The 6,883-nt window shown below is 34.5% G+C and overlaps 1 long non-coding RNA gene across 1 annotated transcript; it reads left to right on the top strand.

Annotated features, from left to right (window-relative positions):
• LOC107895909 (uncharacterized) lies at positions 1-1,403 on the top strand. The gene is made up of 3 exons (XR_001683512.2): positions 1-759; positions 873-920; positions 1,015-1,403. It is a non-coding gene; the product is annotated as an uncharacterized lncRNA (long non-coding RNA).
• Positions 1,404-6,883: the final 5,480 nt, after the last annotated feature.

The raw sequence follows: 6,883 nt of genomic DNA, 5'->3' as shown, positions 1-6,883 counted from the left end.
TTATAGGGTTTTGACCACCATAATTTTTTTATGAAAATTAGTTGCACTCATTTACTAAACTTGAAAAAGCATACAAACAATCAAAGTTTGACATAAACAGATGGCTCCTAAAGAAGCCAAACCATTTGGCCTAAAGAATGAGTTTTCACCCTCATTTTACAAAGAAACATTTTAGAAACAGAAACCCTTTCAAAAAACAAAAATCACTTCTTCCAGAGAATGCATAAATCAGAGATGAGCAGAAGTAAAGCTCCAATAGTCTTCATCACAGCTATCCTGGCACCTCGCTTTCTCTACATCGGCTTTCCTCGCCATCTTCTGTCGCGCTCCATTTCTTCTACCGCAAAATTAAGAATCACTCCCTCCAAATAAGTGACCTTCCCTCTTCTTATCCCTTCTATAGCAAGGATATGTGCTCCTTCGAGTCCTTGATGTAGGCACTTATAACAGATTTGTCATATTGTTCGATTTGCAGTTTCCTGATAATCGAATGGGCATCCCCTCCAATTATCACTTTTCGAAATCCCAAATTGAATCCTATTTGTACTGCTTGAAGACAGGCCAATGCTTTAGCCGTAAAAGGAGAAGGTATATATCTATTAAGAATGATTCTTGAACCCAACACTTGCCCATCTGAATTCCTATATACCAAATCCGAACATGATTCTTTTGTGTGATTCTTGAAAGCTGCATCAAATTTTATTTCAATAAAATCTGGATTTGGTGGGCGCCACCTTTCCACCATAATCTCTTGACCAGGTGAGTGTCTATCTATATAGTCTATTTCCTTGAGATATGCCTGTACGAAAAAGGTTGATTCATAGGAAAAATTTTTAATCTTCTCATGCACATCTTTATTCCTTGCTATCTAGATGACCCAAAGAGTACAAAACACCTTTCTACACTTGCGCGCTGAAATGGTAGACACGATACCCATTAACCAGTCTCTAAATCTAATATGTAATACTTCTTGATTCCATGTTATCTCTAACAGTTGCCACATGTCTTTTACAGTGGTGCAATCTCGAAAAACATGCTCTGTCATTTCAGTTCCATCTAAGCATCGAGGTAGATTGCTGAAATTTGAAGCCTTCTGCAGTGGAGATTGCTATATGTTGGAATGTAGTTATTAAAGAGCCTCTATATTGTAATATTTATTTTTGTGGCAAATCTGTCTACCACATTTCTTGTAGAAAATGGTGTAATCATTATTGTAGCGACTAGGTTTAGATGTATCCCCTCCCTATAACAATAGTTTGTAACCACTCCAAATTGTATACTAACCAGTTGCCTCACTCCGCCAGACCCTCCTATCTTCCAAGGGTGTTGGGATAGTGAAATACAAAGGATGTACTAAGCTTCTTCCGAGGAAAATATCTGGTAATAAGATTTCTCTTCCAACATCTTTTTCCTTGATCTATTAGTTCTGAGACTGCATTCAGATCGCTACTTCTAGCACTATTGTGAACTTTAAAAATCCACAAATCCAAATAGCCACACATCATCCCAAATTGAGATTTCGGTCCCTACCCCCACTTGCCAACACATCCCCTCCTGCAGCACTCATTTGGTGGCCCAAATACTCTTCCAAGTATAGGATAGATTATTCCCTATAGTCGATCTCATAAAGGTAGTCTCTGGGTAATATTTTGCTTTTAACATGTGCATCAATAGATAATTCAAGTTTTTAGCCAAACGTCAATCTTGCTTCGCAAGCAAAGCAACATTAAACTTTGCTAAATTCTTAAACCCCAAACCCCATCCTCCTTTAACTTATATAGATTCTTTCATTCACACCAATGTATGCATTAAGAAACATGACATTGAATAAGTTGGTATGGCTTGTCGCACACTATTAATGAACACTTTTTCACCTTGGGAGAGGGGTTTAACACACCAACTGTTGATTCTTTTAATCAGTCTATCTTTCAACATTTGAAAAGCCATTTTCTTCTTCTTGCCAACCATGTTTGGAAGCCCAAAATTCTTTTCTAGGTCTGATGAGAACTGAACCTTCAACATTTGTGGCATTAAATATCTGACATTTTCAGTAACATTTGAACTAAAAAAAATAAAAGGGACTTATCAAAATTAATGCACTGTCTAGAGCATACCTCGTATTCTTTTAGAATCTCTTACAAGGCACTAACACTTCTTTCAGTTGTTTCACCAAAAAGGATGCAATCCGCTGTAAAAAGTGAGTAACTTCTGGTCCCCTCCAGCATACTTTTGCACCCTTTACTAAGCTTTCCTCCTTCACTAAATGCATCAGAGATGAAAGCCCTTCACTACAAATTAAGAAAAGATAAGGGCTGAGTGGATCCCCCTATTAAAGACCTCTTTTCAGTTTAAATGATGCACTTCTCTCCCCGTTTATTGAAATCAAATAAGACACCGTGGTAACACATTGCATAATAAAATTCACCCATAATATCGCAAAATCCATTCTTAACATCATATCTCGTAAACAAGCCTATTCAACTCTGTCGTAGGTTTTACTCATATCCAATTTGAGTGCGATGTAGCCTTTCCTTCATATCTTACGTTGATTGAATGCATGGAAAATTTTGTTAGCCAGCAATACATTATTTGGAATAAACCTTCTTGGGATGAAAGTGCTTTTAGATTTATCTATACAAACATCTAACACTTTTTGGAAGCGGTTTGCAACTATTTTTGAAATTATTTTATAAATTACCGTACATAAATGATAGGTATAAAATGTAACGGATTATCAGTATGCTCAGTTTTTGGAATAAGCACAATCTATGTAGAATTAACATATTCCAAAGAAGTACCTCTATTAAGAACATTCAGACAAAATTGACCAACTTTCTGACCTATGATATACCAGTATCTCTGGAAAAACAGTACAGGTAGACAATCAACTCTTGGTATCTTTCAAAGCCATATAAATCTCCTTCAAATTATATTCCGTTGTAAGGATTTGATTCATGTTATCTGTAATACTTTGTTTTACACTTGCCAATATGCGTTTAGGATTACCAGTACCTTTGGTCGTAAATAATCCTTGGAAGTAGTCTTTTGCAATCTTGGCGAAATCCTCCTTATTGGTAACAAGTTGGTCATCCATTCCTCTAAAACCCCGAATTTGATTTGTTCTTTGTCATTGAGAAGCGAATATATGAAAAAAGTCGTGTTTCGATCACCAAGCTTTAACCAATTTGCACGTGTCCTTTACTCCCAATAAAGCTCCTCTTTATCAATCTTTATGTTCAAAAGCAACTTTGTATCGATCAGCTCCCCAATTATGTCATCATCACGCTCTTCCCTATTTAATTGTTCTAATTGTGCATGAAGCCTCCTTGAAACTTCATTTTCCCTTTTTCTTAACCCCTTCATCCATTTTTGCAAGCCCTCTGTAATGTTATTAAGGCGATCCGGTATATTTTCTTAGCTGCCTTCCCACAATCGTCTAATATCTTCTTCACATGATTCCTCGTGAGTCCACTATACTTTAAACTTAAAACTACATTTCTTCAGTCTCTGTTCCTCTTGATTAGTATATATGAGCAGTGAACAGTGATCAGAAAATGAATGTTGTAGATGTTTGACTTAGAAATTTAGGAAACCTAAACACCACGCTGAGTTTACAACTCCCTTATCCAATCTTTCTCGAATATAATTCTCTAGCCAGTTCCTCCTCTCTCATGTAAACCAATGCCCCATATATCCCAAATCCTCTAATTGACAGTCGGTTAGAGTTTCACGAAAACTTCTCATTTGTTATTGTTCGCATGGTAATCCTCTCTTCTTTGCAAATGAATAAAGGATCTCATTAAAGTCACCGCAAACTATCCATAATAAACCTTAGTCTCATCCAAGCTTTATCAAAAGATTCTAAGAATCCTCTTTAAATCTCACATCGGGCATAAGTCGCCAATTCATATTGTTACCATCTTTTTGCACCTATGATTTATTGAAAAACTTCTAAGGGTTATGATATTATCCGTATTCTAGCCCATACAAAGACCACCCAGAGTGCAATCATGTAACAGCTTGGTTTTCAGTGGTGATGGAACAATAGTTTCGGGACCACAAATTTCTATCGTATCAACTCCTAAATATTATTTTTATAATATTTATAGAGTCATTAGAGTTGTATCAAAATTTTGTTTAAAAATATTAATGTTTAGATAGTTAATTAAAAGAAAAGGACTAAATTGTAAAAGGTGTAAAACTTGCTAATTAAAGTAATCAGGTGATGAAATGGTTGAATTAATAATTGAGGAAGGACTTAAGAGATAATTAAGCCTTAAATAATATAGTGGGACGAAAAATTGATGGAAAATGACAAAATAATAAAATTATAATGGCAAACTTGTAATTTAGTTGAAATGAAAACAAAACAAATTGAAAATTTAAAGTTTTCCTATTCATTTTCTTCTTAAATGGTTGAAATCCATAGTTAGGGTGAGGAGAAGTTTCGACTAGCATAGGAAGCTTGCATGTAAGTCCATTCTAATCCCGTTTCTTGTAATTTTTATGTTTTTGAGATGTTACGACTAGGTCCAGTTAGCCCATACCTTTGTTTTTGACTCAGTTAAAAATTTTGGAAGTTTCCATTGATGAATATTGAATTTTCTTGATGAATACCATGTATTTGGAGCTTTAATTATGATATTTGATGAATTTGTAAAGTGATTTTTGTTAAATTTTGATTTTAGGATTAAATTATGAAAATGTTAAAATTTTAGGGTTTATTAGTGAATTTAATGTTTATTAGGGGCTACTTGAGGGCCTATTATATTTGGATAAAATATTGAATTGAGAAAAAATGGTTAATTTGATAAATTTCGGGTTAATGGACTAAATTGCAAAATTGGTAAAAGTTTAGGGTAATTATGTAATTTTGAAAACTAAAAGGGTGTTATTTGTAAAATGGTTTGGAAATGAAATATGTGCTACTAAATGAAGAATTTTACATTTAGATTAAAATCCAGTAGATAATTGTGGAAAAAGAAAAATAGCGGAATAGTCCCTGAACTTCTACAACTACTACAATTCAGTTCAGGTAAGTTCGTATGGTTAAATTTAATATTTTTATTAATTGGTGACTGATATTATATATATATATTCTATTGTTGGAAATGAATTATTGTTTGAATTATAATATCGAATTAGATATTCGGTTTGAATTGAATACAAGATTTGAGTACATTTGTGTTTTGGTGTATGATGGGGGTTTGGAGTGGAGATGGTATTGGAGGGAGATATCGGCATATTACCCAAGTAAATTAGGGTTCAGTATTTGTTGTGAACTTTTGTGTTTTACTTTCTGTTTAGCGTGATTTGGGTGGATCAGCTCTTACGAGTTTCTGTTTAGCCCTTTCAAGCTTCTGTTCAGCTTTTATGAGCTTCTGTTGGCGTGTTCTGGTGGACCAGCTCTATGAGCTTCTGTTGATGATGTACTCTTACCTGTAAGTCATTCTTCAAACGGAAAATTTCGGTAAGGTAATCTGTTAATGAATTTGAAAGATATGTTATTTATTTCATATTAATCTAAACATGGATGAATTTATGGATTGAAGTTGTGAATGACAGGGAGTTTTCTTAGATGGTTATTATTGTTTGAATTATTATAATTAGTTCGATAAGATTTATCGTTTAACTCGTCGAACTTACTAAGTTTCATTAAGCTTACTAGTGTTGATTAATGTCATTGTATATTCTCAGAAGGTTGGACAATCGGATCGGCACTCAAGTCACACTATCCAGTTTATCTCGGTAGTTTTTTGAACATTTTAATTTAGATTATATGACATGTATAGGCTCTTGTACTGTTTTGGTTAATGTTTGGCTTATATAAATTTTATGATTGATATTTTGTGCAAATAACCAACTTACATATTATATGAGAATGAGGTATAGTTGTTATGCTAGTATGTATGGTGAATATATAACTGAAATGTTGTGATTGTGGTACCTTTGATATGTATTTTGATTAGGAATTGCTTGAGTGAATTGATGAATTGAATCGATGTTATTTTGTTGTAAAATTGTATATACTTATGGTACCAATGAGGCTACATTGGTTAGGCACTTAATAGGTTGGTTTTGATGTGTTTTTGGCTTGATTAATGTCATTTTGAATTGACATTTTGGTTGGTATTTGAATTTCTTAACTTCTAAGCAAACTTGAAATGGTACACTTATGTTTTAAGGTTCATTTTAAGGCCACACGGCCTGAGACAAGGGTGTGTGTCTCAGCCGTGTGTCATGACACAGTTGTGTGTCCCTTATAGGCTCAATGTATATAAGTCAGGAGGTACATGGCCTAGCACATGTCCTGGTACACGGGCGTATGAGGTCATTACGAGGGGTACACGGCCTAGCACACTGGCGTGTGGCTTGGCCGTGTGACTTAAGTCAGTGAGTTACACGGGTGTGGACACGGGCTAGGACACGGTTATGTGTCCCTATTTCAAATGTCCACACAGTCGTGTGACCTTTTCAGTCCAAAATTTTCAACTTTTTCCTTAAATTTCCAAATGTTTTTTATTTAGTCATGGATTATTTATATTGTATTTTTTAGAGCCTCAAGGGCTCAATTAAGGGATATTATAAATTTTCAACTTTGTATTAATGTATGATTTGAATGGTTTACAATTCTGTTTGTTCAGTAATGCTCTGTGATCCTGTTCCGGTGACGGATACGGGTTAGGGGTGTTACACATCAGAAGCTACATCAATCCAATTTAAAAAACCACATTTCCGTCGGATTTTCTCTATTTATCTTGAATTAATTTTTGTCTCCATGACAAAGAAAATTTGAGGACTATAAATATTCATCATGTGCTGAAGTTTTCTTATTGCCTATGAACTCCCCAATCTAGGGTTATTCCAACACAAGAGTTTCATA

This window comes from Gossypium hirsutum, chromosome A10 (genome assembly GCF_007990345.1).
Source record: "Gossypium hirsutum isolate 1008001.06 chromosome A10, Gossypium_hirsutum_v2.1, whole genome shotgun sequence".
NCBI classification, from domain to species: domain Eukaryota; kingdom Viridiplantae; phylum Streptophyta; class Magnoliopsida; order Malvales; family Malvaceae; genus Gossypium; species Gossypium hirsutum.
The sequence above is the reverse complement of the archived record's forward strand: the minus strand, read 5'-3'. Positions and strand labels throughout refer to the sequence as shown.